The 14,209-nt window shown below is 56.6% G+C and overlaps 1 pseudogene; it reads right to left on the reverse strand.

The window, feature by feature from the left end:
* The window catches only part of LOC128945472 (zinc finger protein 208-like), a 294,561-nt pseudogene that overhangs the window by 278,795 nt on the left and 1,557 nt on the right, over positions 1-14,209 (reverse strand).

The following is a 14,209-nucleotide window of genomic DNA, read 5'->3' on the forward strand; positions in this document are numbered from 1 at the left end:
GGCAGGCAATGAATGGGATGTGGAAAAGGGGCGGTGCCTGGACAGAAACAAAAGTGGGCGGTGCACAGCAGGATTATTCTGGATGATTTTCTCTCCTTTCTCAAATACGTCCATCACCGTGTTCCCCCACACAATGATGTCATCAATGTACTGCAGCTGTTCTGGAGCTTCACCCTTTTCCAGTGCAGCCAGGATTAGTCCATGGCAGATGATGGGACAGTGCTTCCACCCCTGGGGCAGTCGGTTCCAGGTGTACTGCACACCCCTTTACGTGAAAGCAAACTGAGGCCTGCATTCTGCTGCCAGAGAAATTGAAAAAAATGCATTAGCAATGCCAATGGTGGCAAACCACTTTGCTGCAGATGGGGCTGTTGAAGGGTGAGTGGGTTTGGCTGACCACCCCTTGGCACTCCAGCTCATGGATCATTTTGTGCATGGGGATCACGGCATCCCAATTCATCCAATACTGCCAGCGGTGCACTGTCAAGGTGACAATTGGTATCTGTTGCTGTTCTACCCTCAGGAGTCCTACTGCAGATGGGTTTTCTGATAGTCCAGGCAAGGTGTTCAAGTGCTTCATGTTCTCTGCCTCTACAGCAGCTATTCCAAAAGCCCACCTGAGTCCCTTTGGGTCTTTGTAAAGCCATTCTGGAGGAAGTTTATGCCCAGAATACACGGGGCCTCTGGGCCAGTCACAACAGGATGTTTCTGGGAAGGATCCACTCCTTCCCAGTCAGGCTCACCTCAGCTCCCAACAGGGTCAATTGCTGGGATCCCTCCGTCAATGGAAACAGGTTCTGCCCCCACATGCCCCGATGGTATCAGGGTACACTGCGCACCAGTATCAACTAAGGCATTGTATTTTTGTGGTTCTGATGTGCCAGGCCATCGGATCCACACTGTCCAAAAGATCTGGTTTTCCGTGCCTCTCCCTGGCTACAGGCAGGGCCCCCCTTTCCTGGGCATACATGCTAGAGGTACCTTCACTTTAGTGGAACTCCCTTGGTTAGTGTTTCCCTCCTTGAGTTGATGCACCTGTGCTGCCAGGACAGAAGTGGGTTTCCCATTCAACCTTCCCATGTGTCATAGTTTGACCCTGGCACAATGCCAGTGCCCCCATGAGAATACCCTCTCCCTGGTGTCTGCTGTGAGATGTCACCAGGAATAAGCAAAGCAGGCTCCTGCTTAGAAATAAAGAAAACTTTATTAAGTAAGCTACAAGAAAAGAAAAAAAAAAACCACAAGGAAAATGAAAACTTTACAAAAGCATTTTCCTCCTCCCACCCACCAAATTTCCCAATGCAATACATTCCCCCCAAATCACCAACTCTCAGTCTGGCACCACCCTTTAGAATACTCAATCTTCAATTCATCAAGAGGAGAGGAGTCCTTCTTGCACCATAGGCTTCCCCTGGAAACACGCTGAAACCTCGTGTGCTCCCATGTCACTCAGCACCGCCCGGAAAGTCCTTTGCCATTGTGACATCTTCCTTCCATGCCCCGTGCTCTCACCACTGTGCATGGACCAGAGCTGCTTCTAGGGTTGTCTTTCAAGGATGCCTTGTCTCACTCCAAAAAGGCAGAGTCTCTCCTTGGGGACATCTGTCCCCCCCAAATTTTTTGCATCCCTGGGGCTGAGGGGTACCCACACTGAACCCTCCTGGTTCTGAGGCACTGCCTCCCCCTAAATGCAGTCTCTGTGTCACAGGAAAAAAATGGTTCCATCTATGGCCACACAAGAAAAGTCCAGCCAAAAGGCCACTCCGTCATCTCTCCCCCCACTCAAGAGTCTTCTGCACTTCCCTCGTGGCCCATCCCCTCTTATCTCATCTCTTATCTCTCTTCTCATTCAGCTCCAGGAGGACCAGCATTTGCAAGGTTTCTATCACGCAAGAAAAGGGTTAAAAATTTCAGTCTCATGCCTGTCTGGAGCTCTAGAACTCCCACGCTGCCCTGCCGGGCACCTTCTCGCTGCATCCCCCCCTTCTCCTCCTGGGCCGGCACCCGCTATCAAATTCAGATGCTGGCTCTCTCGCTCTCTCTCCCCTGGGGGGGGGGGTGGGGAGTGGCTGCCCGATGTCTCTTGGCGCTCTTCCACCCTTCCATCCTCAAGGGCCTCCTCACCTCCCATCTCTGTCCAGGCCCAGGCCTACCACATGGCTGCCCCTCCCCGCTGGACAGGAGAGGGAGATCCGACCTCTTTCCCTCAAAGTCCCAAGAGAGCTTCCCAGAGGAGCAGCTCTGGTTTTTAACCCCTGTGTGTTCTCAGAGGTGTCTCCGAACCTCAGTGGCTACAACAGGTGCCAATGTCAAAACCTGAGCATCTATTGGTAACCACAGCATATCACAAAAAAACCCCATACTTCCTGTCAGTGAAACCACGACAAAATTGTACTCTATCAAAATCAGTGTGATTAAGAAAAATTTGCAGAAGTCAATACATAATAGCAAAAGCCAACACTACCCAGTTATTTATAACAGACCCAGGGGAGGTTTTTCCCTTGCATGAAGCGCTTGGGCCTTCCCCGGGCCCCTTCTGCCCTCGTGCAGAGCCGGTGGCATTTTCCAGCACACCCAGTTTGTAACCAAGAGCCGGGTGCAGCCGAGAAGGCTCCAAGCGCCTCCTTCCAGGCTGACTCTGCAGGTGCCGAGGCTGCTCTGGGCTCTGCCAGGGCTCTGCTGGGGCTCAGCTCTGGGCCAGGCTGGGCCCGCTCTCCCCTCACATTGCTCCGGGCAGCTGAGGCACAGCGGGAGGAGGAAGGGACACGGCAAGGCAGTTGAGGGTTAAGAGAGTTTTTATTCAAACAACTGCCATAATAAACAGGCTGTCATAAGAACCATAACTAACTACCAGTGCTAACTACCATAAACTAACTACCAGTGCTAACTACCATAACTAACTAGTTGTCCTGACTACTGTAACTGAAAGCTGTCCTCAAGGGGTTCATCTCCTCCGCTGCTCCCTCAGTTGCTTCACTGCAGTGATCAGAGGGGTCAGGCTGGAGGGAGGCTTGGCTGATGATAAAAATGGGTGCTGCCCAAAGGATACAAAGGAAAGAAATGAACTGTTACTTTCCAGAGTCAAGTTCCTCACAGGCTCTGTTGCAACAGGACAAAGGGAAATGGTTTGAAACTCAGGAGAGGGAAGCAGGCTCAGATTAGATCTAAGGAAGAATTTTTTAACCAGGAGAGTGGGGAAACACTGATAGAAGGTGCCCAGAGATGTGGGAGGTGCCTCCTCCCTGGAAACATCCAAGCTCAGGTCAGGCAGGGCTCTGGGCCCCCTGAGCTGCTTGAAGATGTCCCTGCTCGCTGTGGGGCACCAGGCCCAGATGAGCTCCAAAGGAGCTGCCAAGCCACAGCAGGCGAGGATTCTGCTTGCTCTGCGTGTGGAACGCAGCCAGACTGGAGACTGTCGGAGGGGGCCCCACAAGAAAACCCCTCCCTGGCGCTGCTGCTTCCCCTGCAGCCCCTGGCCCTCAGCTGCAGCAGCTCCTGGGCAGCCCAGCGCCGCTCCTCGTCCGGCTCCAGGCTGCACTCGAGGCAGTCCCGCAGCAGAGCCGACAGGCGCCGGGGCTCCTGCAGCTGCGGGGTCCCGTTCTGCCGGATCAGAGTGCGAGCCTGCAGGGAAAGCAAACTCAGCGCTCTGCCAGCTCCCTTCACACCCACACGGGCTCACATCCACGCTGGGGCCTCAGCCCCAGCTCCAGGGGCACTTTCCTCCCTGCCACAGATGCTGCTCAGAGCTCATTTTGCTATGCCAACCAAAAAACCCAAACTCTGGGGCTGCCACAGCCACTGCAACATGCAAATGATCTCGCCTTGAGAGCCAGTTTCATTGGCTGACTCTGTCAGTAGGAACCTCCATCAGAAATAGCCCATTTTGCTTCTCCAAATGTGGACACCAGCTTTACAGGCCATTTTCCAGAGTCAGTGTGGTTTGCCTGTGTTATTTCAGAGGATTCTTACATCAAGGTCATCTCTGCAGTGCCACTGACACTCAAGTAAATGCATTCCTGATGCCCCATCCCAGAAACTGCCAGGCAAGAAACAGGAGGTTTGTGATGCTGAAAGCTCAGGCTTAGTGACACAGAGAAAGTAGCTTGGACTAGGAAAGAAATATGTCAGACTATGGGGATGTTAAACAATCATCTTCATGTTCTCAACAAGTTTCCCAGTGAGAAGAATCAGGGGGGAGATCATCTTGCAAAATGTCCTTTAGAAGCTCCTGCAGAAACCTTGTTTTGTTTGGGGCTGGGATGTGGGGTTGGTGTGGGTTTTTCTTGCAAGGTAACATTAGACCTGATGCAGTTGCTTCACATTTCCAGGTCATCCTCACAGCCAGATGAGCTGCAACAACATAAATCCCAACGCAAATTGTTGCTGGAGACTGAAGAACATTCATCTGTGCTGAGGCTGGAGTCCTCTGAGAATTCCCTTCCCATGTGCAGAAACCTCCAGCTGCTGCTCCCAGTGCAGGGTCCCCCTGTGCTCACAGGCCTCTGCAGCCACTGCAGAATTTGCCTCTTACCATGGCCACCGTTTCCCTGAAGTAAGGAGGTTCTCCTTCCACCATCTCGATGGTCACAGTGCCAAAGGCCCAGATGTCCACCTTGGGGCCATAAGGAGATCTGGTCACAACTTCTGGGGCCATCCAGTGAGCAGTGCCCAGCATGGAGCTGCGCTGGTCCTGCTCAGGGCTGAGCTGAGCGCAGAGGCCAAAATCAGCTGAGGACAGAAACAAATCCTGTCAAAGGCAGCTGGAATGAGGAAACCAAGCACCAAGACTCCCCACTCTCGGTCTGAGAGTGCAGTAGTGAAGTCAGCTGGAAAAGCCCTCAGGGCTGTAGCCAAGGAAAGATGGAACTGGACCCTTCAAGAAACCCTCAGCTTTCATGCAGTGGCTTTTACTGATTCCCTTGGAGCTTTAGATTCCCACTGCTGCCCCTCTGGCAGGGCCATAGGCAGAGCAAAGGCACTGCTGGCACCCTGCTCCTCTGCTGAGCTCTCTGCAGGGGCAGCCGCTCTCAGCTGGCAGCAGGGGCCGGGCAGTGCCCCCAGCAGCCCTTGTGGGGCTCTGGCCCTCCCTGGGAAGCAGCCCCACACCCGCAGCCCGGGAGCGCCGTGCCTGGCCAGGAACACCCACCCAACCTGACAGAGCCGTCCGTGCCCAGGAGGATGTTGGAGCTCTTCAGATCCCTGTGGATCACCCGCTTGGAATGGAGGAAATCCAGGTCCTGCACACACTGAGAGAGAACAATGTGGTAAATAGGTGTGATTCGTGCTGATAAAATTGAAACAGTCATCAATATTGATACAGTAATTAATATTTGGAAATAATAAAACAGTTAAAAGTTGTAATGCCAAAGAAGAAAGGGAGAGGAGGGGCTCTACCCCCCTCTCCTGGCAGATGTTCAAGGATAGGAGGAAAAAGCAAGAGATAACAGTTACTAAAAATTAACTGAGAGAAGTGAACATCTGGTTGGGTCCCAGGAAAATGCCCGCTATAAGAGATTTATTGCTTTGATGCTAAAATGTAGTAATATCTTAGTTTTGGCTTACAATATACTGGCTTGGTGCGCATGTGTAACCCAAAGGTGAATTAAAGGACAATGAAGAAGACTATACGGCCTTCATCAGTGACTACCCCCAAAGACCTGTGCGACCACCAAACCGAGTGGTGGCGCATGTGTGGTAAAGGTGGTGAGGAGGGCGGAGACAGAAAAGTGACGAACCAAAAATAGGAGGAGATGGCATTGACACATGGCATATAAGGGGCGACTTTCATTTGGCAAACTTGCACGTGAAGTGGCAAGGGTCATTGGACCCTGCCCTCCGTACCCCGCGGTTGTTTTATCTTATGCGCTATTATTTGAACCATATTATCCCTTATTTATATATTTGCTAAACTATTTAATTAAAATTGCTGCTACCTTAAATATTGTTTGGGGTTTTTTTATGATGGAATAATTGGGCAAACATAACACCTGCAAGCACAGAAGGACACCCGTCAGGGCTGGGCTGGCTGCTGAGAATGCCTCGGGCAGGAGGATCCTCCGGCAACGGGCCCAGACCCACTCTGGGCACTGAGGCCTCCGTGTCCCACAGCAACGGGAACACCACGGGGACGTGGCGCTGTTCCTGTGACATTCCAGCAGCAGCTCACGCAGAAACCGCCTGGAAGGTTCTCCTGTGTCACAAAGGAGCACAAAGAGCCCTCCCAGGGCACAGCCTATGGCCCAAAGGGTGTAAGAGGAACTCGGAAAATGCAGCAAACAAGGACACCCCACAGCCCAGCCTGAACACTGAGGAGGAATAAGGACGGCACCAAACCAAAGGAAACGTTACCTTTAGTCACTGATACTTCTGACTAAAAGCAGCAAGCCTTGTCCCATCTGGGATCTTTGTTCTAGTTCTAAAAACGAGCAAGGTTCCCCACTCTAAATACACAGAAGGCAGGAACTGGGGAGGAGGTGGGATTAGGAAGGAGGAGGAGGAGGGACAGAGAGAGGAAAAGGAGGAGCAGGAAGAGGAGGAGCAGGAGCAGGAACAGGAGGAACAGGAGGTTCCAGTGCCCCCTGTGACCGCAGCCACGGGACCATAGCCCCCAGCTCGTCCTGCAGGTGAGCGGGGAGGGGGAGCTCATCCCAAATCCATTGGGAGGTCCCTGAGAGGGTTTTTTATTGGGGTGTGTTTGGCGCTCGCAGATTGTGAAATTGACCCCAAATATCATCTGGTGTCTCTGGGAGGTTTTTTTCTCTGTGTGTGTAGGTTTGGATCTTGCAGGAGCCCAAAGCTGAGCCCCTTAGGGGATCTTTGGGGGCCCACGTGGCCATTGCGCAGTATGGGCAGGGGAGGACATTGGTCCTGGGGACCCCCGGGAGAGCAGAGGAGGGGAACCCCTGGGACCCCCAGAATGGAGAGAGCAGAGAGGGGCAATCCCAGAGCAGGGGGAGGCCGGCAGACTGGAAAGGGGGGGAGCCTGGAGAGGAGGGACCCCTGGGATCTCAAAGTAGAACATCAGGGTAGAAGGGACCCCATGGACCCCCAAAAGCCCCTGGATCATCCCTAAGCAGGACGCCGGAGAATGAAGAACCCCTGGAACCATTGGACCCCTGTGATCCCAAGGAAAGGAAACCTGTGGAACCCCAAAAGTGGAGAGATCAGCAATAGGGAGCTCCTGGGAGAGTTTTTTCAGGCTAAATATTGATGTGTGGAGATTTTCATGGACACAAGACTCCTGCTGAGTTCCAGAGATGGACCTTGCCAGGAGAAGCCTCTACTCCAAGGCACTCCCACCTTGGTTTCCCCCAAACCAGGGTTTGTAATTCCCAAGCTGTGGCCGGATGGAGGAGGAGGAAAAGCCCCAGAGATCCCTCACAAGGAGGGGCTGCAAACCCAGCCCAGGGAGGTGTGGGGAGGAAAGAGCCGCCCAGAGCCAGGAAGGCGGCCGGAGATGCAGCCAGAGCTCAGAGCTGGTGGAGAAGCCTCATGGCAGGGAGAAGTCCCACAAGTGCTTGGAATGTGGGAAGGGTTTCAGCTCCAGCTCCACCCTGATGGAACACCTGAACATCCACACTGGGGAGAGGCCCTGGGAGTGTGGGGAATGTGGGAAGAGCTTCAGTGGGACATCCGACCTCAGCAAGCACCACAAGATCCACACTGGGGAATGGCCCTAGGAGTGTTCGGAATGTCAGAAGAGCTTCAGGTGGGATTCAGAGATCGTCACTCACCAGCACTTCCACACCAGGGAGAGGACCTGCGAGTGTCCCGAGTGGTGGAAGAGCTTCGTGCACTGCTCCAGCTCCATCCCCCATGGGAGGATCCTGGCTGGATGATCCCCAGTGACCCCCGTTGGGCAGAGCCCTGGTGACCCCTGTTCTGGGTGATCCGTGTTGGGCAGGGGGAAGGTGTTGGAGAGATTTCTTTCCCTTCTCCTTGTGCTGCTATGATTTGGTTGGCAATAAATTCCCTCTGTGTGTCCAGGCCGGATCTGTTGTGCCCGTGCGGGATTTGCTGAGGGATCTCTCCCGGTCCTTGTCCCCACGCAGGAACCCTCGGTTCCATTTTCTGGCCCTGTGTGGCTGCGGGGGGCAGGGACAGAGCGGCTCTGGGGGTGCCTGGCATCGGGCCAGCGTCACCGCTCGCCACGGGCAGCCCTGAGATGCCGCGCACCTGGGCCCGCATTGCTGGGCTCACCTGAGCTCCCACCTGCCCGGCGCCCCAAGGTTCCCCCCTCCCCAAAAAACCCCCAGCCCGGGGCTGCAGCGTCCCGGAAAGGCCTCAGCCAATGGCAGCGCAGGCAGGAGGCGGTGCAGCCAATGAGCGGTCGGTGCGTTGGATTGCCTCATCGGTTGCCGGGCAGAGCCTGTGGCCGATCGCTGCCCAGAAGCGGCGGCAGCCAATGAGAGCGCGCGGCGCTGCCGAGCCCGCCCTGCTCCGGACTGGCGCTCCCAGCGCAGCGCGGCTGCTTTGGGGCTGCTGCTCCCTGCCCGGCCCCGGCCATGGGGCGAGGGGCGGCAGCTGGGGCCCTGCTGGTAGCACTGGTGGTGCTGGGAGCCCCCCCGGCTGCGGGCGCGGAGCTCTCGGGTGAGCGGGGGGCGGGAGGCGCTGGGACAGGGGGGGAGAATGGGGAAAAGGGGGCGAAGGGGGGAGCCCGGAATGGAGGGGGAGGAGGAGGGGACCCCCCAAAGGGAGAGCGGGAGGGGAGGGGTGGGAGAGGGTGGGGAAGCGGGCAAAAGCGGAGGGGGGGACCTCAAAACTGATCGCAATGGGGCCTGGGGATTGGGGAATTTGTGGGAAAATGGAGAAGTGGCACCCCAAAGTGATTTGGGGAGCGGCCGGGGGTCGGAGGGGAGAGGATGTGGAAGGGGAAATGGGGGAAGGGCGGCAAAGAGGAAGCGGCAGCTCGGGCAGGAGGGTCCCATGGCGGCCGAGGGCCACAGGGGGTGCGGAGTGGGGATCCGGGGTGGCCCCGGAGCTCTGCGGGTGCTGGGGGAGGGTGTTGGAGAGGCACCCCCCGATCTATGTTCTGCACACACAGGGGTGTTCCAAAGGATGACAAAGTCCGAGTGTTACTTCATTAACGGCACGGAGAAGGTGAGGTACGTCCAGAGATCCGTCTAAAACCGGGATCAGTTCATAATGTTCGACAGACACGTGGGGCACTTTGTGGGGTTCACCCCCTATGGGGAGAAGTTGGCCAAGCGCTGGAACAGCAACGCGGTATTCATGGAGGACAGACGGACTGCGGTGGACTGGTTCTGCCCGTGCTGGTACAAGAATTTTACCCCGTTCCACACGGAGCGCCGAGGTGAGCGCGAGGCAGAGCGCGTCCCCTCGGGGCCTGCCCTGCCAGTGACCCTGGAGCCCCTCAAAATCTCCATGGGCATCGGCCCAGAGCCCTCAGCCCTCCTTGTGCCGACCCCCGAGGTCTCCAGATCCTCCCAGTCCCTCCCAGTGCCCCCCCGCGCGTCCATTTCAGCGACCCGTAAAGTTGACGCTTGACAACCAATGAGATCGCATCGTTTTCATGACTCATCTGTTGCCAGGCAGACCCGCAGCGCCGAGTGCCTCGCGCCGGACTCGGCCTCCCAGTGCCGCGCACTTCATTCCCAGTTCCTCCCAGTGCCACCAAGATCCCTCCCAGTGCCATTCCAGTCCCTCCAAGACCATGCCCAGTTCCTCCCCAGTCTCTCCCAGTCAATTCCCAGTCTCCTCCCAGTTCATTCACAGTTCACTCTCAGACCTCCACCCTCTCTCCCAGTTCCCCTATTCCTTCCCATCTCTCTGTGTCACCCAACTCCCTCCCAGTCTCTCCCACTCCCTCCCAGCACATTCCCAATTCATCCGAGCCCATTCCCAGTCCCTCCCACCACATTCCCCAATCCATTCCCTGTCACTCCGAGTCCATTTCAGTCCGTTCTCAGTCCCTCTCCAGCCCAGCCCAGCCCTCCCCTCTCTCTCCCAGTGCCCCCCAGCTGATCCCAGTGTGTCCCCGCTCTCCCTCTCCCAGTGTCCCCCAGCGTGTCCACCTCGCTGGTTCCCCCCTCGAGCTCCCAGCCCGGCCCCGGCCGCCTACTCTGCTCCGTGATGGATTTCTACCCTGCTGCCATCCAGGTGAGGTGGTTCCAGGGCCAGCAGGAGCTCTCGGAGCACGTGGTGGCCACCGACGTGGTCCCCAACGGGGACTGGACCTACCAGCTGCTGGTGCTGCTGGAAACGCCGCCCCGGCGCGGGCTCAGCTACAGCTGCCAGGTGGAGCACGTCAGCCTGGAGCAGCCCCTGAGGCGGCACTGGGGTACGGGGGAGCCCCTGGGGGCGCTGGCAGAGCCGCTGGGCTGTGCTGGGAGCCACTGGGAGGGAGATGGAGAGAGCTGGGCGGGAACTGGGAGAGGGGCCGGGCAAGGGCTGGGAAGGGGTTTGGGGGATGCTGGGGAGGGTGGGATGGGCTTGGGGGGGTCCTGGTGGGCACTGGGAGGGAGTTTGGGGGCGCTGGGTGTGACTGGGAGGGATCGCAGGGAGCGCCGAGGGGCTGGAAGGAGATCGGCGATGGCAAAGCGGGGCTCGCCATGAGCTCGGTTGTGCTGGGCACAGCCTGGGAGGGCTCTGGCTGAGTCCTGCTGGGGCTGCCAAGGGACTGCGAGAGGCTTTGGGGGTCCTGGGGGCAACTGGGAGGGGGCTGTGGGATGCTGAGAGGGACGGGAGGGGCTTTGGTGGCTCCTGGGCAGGACAAAAAGGGATCGGGGGGAGGTTTCAGTGGTTCCTGGCTGGGCTGGGGGCCACAGGGAGGGCGCTGGGAGGGGCTCGGGGTGTCGGTGAGAGGTTTTGGGGGTGCTGAGCCCTGCGGACTCCCCAGAGATGCCGCCGGACGCCGCCCGCAGCAAGATGCTGACGGGCATCGGGGGCTTCCTGGCGCTGGGGCTCGGCTTCTCCCTGCGCAAGAAGGTCAGGGCGGGTGCCGGGGGTGGCGTCCCCGCCGTGGCGGAGCGTGTGCGCTCCCGCCGGGGCCCCCAGCCCGGTGTCACCCCCTTTTCTGTGCCCACAGAGCTCCTGAGCCGGCTGCGGCCGCAGCCCCTCCCCGTGGGCTCGGGCCCGGCCGGGATCCCCCGCTCCGTCCCCGCTCCGCTGATTTTGGGGGGGTCCCGTGTCCCCCCCAGCCCCGCTGGCGCTCTGCCCCCGTCCAGTGCCTGCTCCCAGTGCTCCCAGTAAAGCTTCCCAGTTGGGCCCGGGGCCGTTTATTGGGGGGCGGTGGGGAGGGGTGTGGAAAGAGGGAGGGGGACAAAGGGTGGGGGCTGGGCCCGGGGGGAGCGGGAAGAGGATGTGGAGGAGGAGGAGGAGGAAGAGGAAGAGGAAGAGGAAGGATCAGGAGAAAGGCCGGAGAGAGGAGGAGAAGGAGGCAGGATAAGAAATGAGGAGGAGGTGAGGGAAGGAGGAACTGGAAAGAAGAAGAAGAGGAGGAAGAAGAGCAGCAGCACCAGAACCTCGCCGTTTTTCCATGCCCCCAGAGCTGCAGCCCCCCCGGCCCCGTCAGCATTGCCCCCTCCCTACATCCTGCACTGAGCAGGGAGGGAGAGCTCAACCCTTGTTAAGCATAGCTAATTAATTTAAAATAATAGTTTTTAATTTTAATAAAATGTTATTTTATTTTATGAAAACACCATACAACTTAAATTTATATAATTTAAAAAATAATTTTATATTGGTGTAAGAGTCGGTTCCGAATTTTCCCTTGTCTGCCTCAGGATCGTCATTGGGGGACCACTAAGAAAAGACCACCCCTGTCTTAAATCTCTGGCTCCAAAGGAGAAAGTCACACGCCAACAACGCCCTAGATCTGAGAGCATTGCTAAGCCATTGTTCTCACAGGTGTTGTTTGCTGTGTGCTACACTGAGCCCAAGGAGAAGAACGGGGCACCGTGCCCTTTTTGCAACAACAGCCTTGGGAGCTGTCCCACCTCTCGGCCTGGCTGGACTTCTCCTGAGTTTCAGGTGGTCCCCCCACAGAAGACCCTCACCTGTTTTACAACCACCGTGACAGACAGACTGAGATGGAAGGAGCCTCTCCATCAAGGACTGAGACATGGAACCCCCATGTGAAAAGGCCCCTCTGCTCCTTCCAAGGACTGGGACTGAAACCCCCAGCCCGGGGCAGGTGTGTGGGGGAGGCAAGCTGGCCAAAGCGAGATGTTTGCCTGCAGGTTGTGACCGCTGGACCAAGAAGACAATGGCTCTCGTTTACTGCTGAGAGCATGGACTACCTGTTACTTCTATTCCTTATTGTATCTGTATCCCCCCCCGCGCAATTTCCAATAGAGTTATCATAATAAAAACCTCTGAGTTAGCGAGACTTCGAGATCTCCCCGACGCAACAGGCGGGTCCTCGACTGGACTGGACCAAAGGACTTTGTCTCTACATTTGGCAGCCCTATTCCCTCTCTCTTCCCCCTGTCTTTTTCTCTCCCTTAATCCCTCTATCGCATTTTGCTGTGCTCATTCAGTAAAGGTGCATTTGTTTCGATTATCATTGCAAACCCCCTTGTACCGTGTCGGTTCTTTTTGCACCCTGAGATCAAATCCATGAACCATCACGAAACCCGTCCGTGAGGACGGATTTTGACACCCCCCGAGGACCCCTCCCCAGATTCCCCCCCAGCACCCCCAGACCCTGCTAAAACCCCCTCAAGTTCCCCCCAGACCCTCCCCAAATCCCCCCCCAAACATCCTCAAGACCCCTCCCCAAATTCCCCTCACGACCCCTCCAGGACCCCTCACCTGTCCCTGCGCCTCCTCAGCAGCTCCCGGAGCCCCCCGTCCTCTCCCAGCGCCTCCCCCGCTCTCTCCAGCGCCTCCCGCAGGACCCGCCCGAGCCCGGGGCGGCTCTCGGGGGTCCCTGAGGGGGTCTCGGGGGAGCGGGGGGAGGGGGCGCCCGCTCCATACCCAGCCGGTGGTCAGGGGGCGCTGCTTTGGGCTCGGCTCCGATTGGTTGAGGAGGGGCGGGGAGGGCGGGAGTTGCTGAGGTGAGACGCCCAGTGAGTGCTTGGTGTGATAGAGGGCGCGGTGATTGACAGGAGAGGGGCGAGGGAGGTGGGCTTTGCCGAGGGGAGGCGCGCGGTGATTGGTTGGTTAAGCTCGAGAGAGGCGGGAGTAGCTGAGGGGAGACCTGCGGTGATTGGTTGATTCGGCGCGCGAGAGGCGGGCGGTGGGGAGGCGTGCGGTGATTGGTTGGATCCGCGCACGGTAAGACCGGTGTTCCTGAGGGAATACCCGCGGTGATTGGTTGGTTTGGGGTGGGGTGCGCCATGATTCGTTGGTTTGGGAGATGAAGCGTGGTGATTGGATGGTTTGGGGTGGGGCGCGCTGCTATTGGCTGGGAAAAGTCTGGGATTTTTTAAAGGACTTTCCCGGTTTTTTGGGGAAAAACTCTCAGATTTTTCACGAAAAATTCCCGTTTTTTTACAGGAGAAACATTCCCGGGTTTTTTGACCACACATGACCCCAAATAACCTAAATAACCCCAAAACACTCGAAATAAGCCCCAAAGAACACCCAAAAAAACCCAAATACCTGAAAATGCCCCAAATAACCCCCCAAAAAAACAAAAAAAACCCCAAAAAAACAAAAACAACCAAATTAAACTCAAAGACCCCCAAATGATTTCCAGTACACCTAAAAAAACCCCATGTACACCAACATAACTCCCAAGAACCCCAAATAATCCCAAAGAAGCCCAAATAAACCCAAACAAACCAAAATACTTCCAAATAAACTCAAATAATTCCAAATAACACCAAATAAACAGAAATAAATCAAGCAAAACCCAAGAGAAACCCCAATTAGTCCATAAATAGCCCCAAATAAACCCCAAACAAACCCTAAATTAACCCAAAGAAACTCCAAGAAACCCCAGTTCCTCCGGTCCCCACCCATAAACAGATCCCGACCAATCAGAACGCGCGGCACTGATGACGATCCACTTGCTGGGCACAAACTCAGAGCACTGGCCCCGATCAGCGATTTTCAGCCAATCAGCGCCCGGCCCGACTCTGACTCATCAGTTGCCCGGTACACACTAAGGCCTTTCACTGCGGTAAATATTAAGAGATCGCGGGGGAAGGGGAAGGGTGCAATTTCCAGCCAATCAGAGCGTGTCTCGCTGATGACTCATCAGTTGCCAGGAGCGGAATTTGGTGGGGGGGGGAAGGGGATC

This window comes from Melozone crissalis, unplaced genomic scaffold (genome assembly GCF_028551555.1).
Source record: "Melozone crissalis strain CALT ecotype California unplaced genomic scaffold, PUWL_Pcris_2 ptg000066l_1, whole genome shotgun sequence".
Lineage (NCBI taxonomy): Eukaryota > Metazoa > Chordata > Aves > Passeriformes > Passerellidae > Melozone > Melozone crissalis.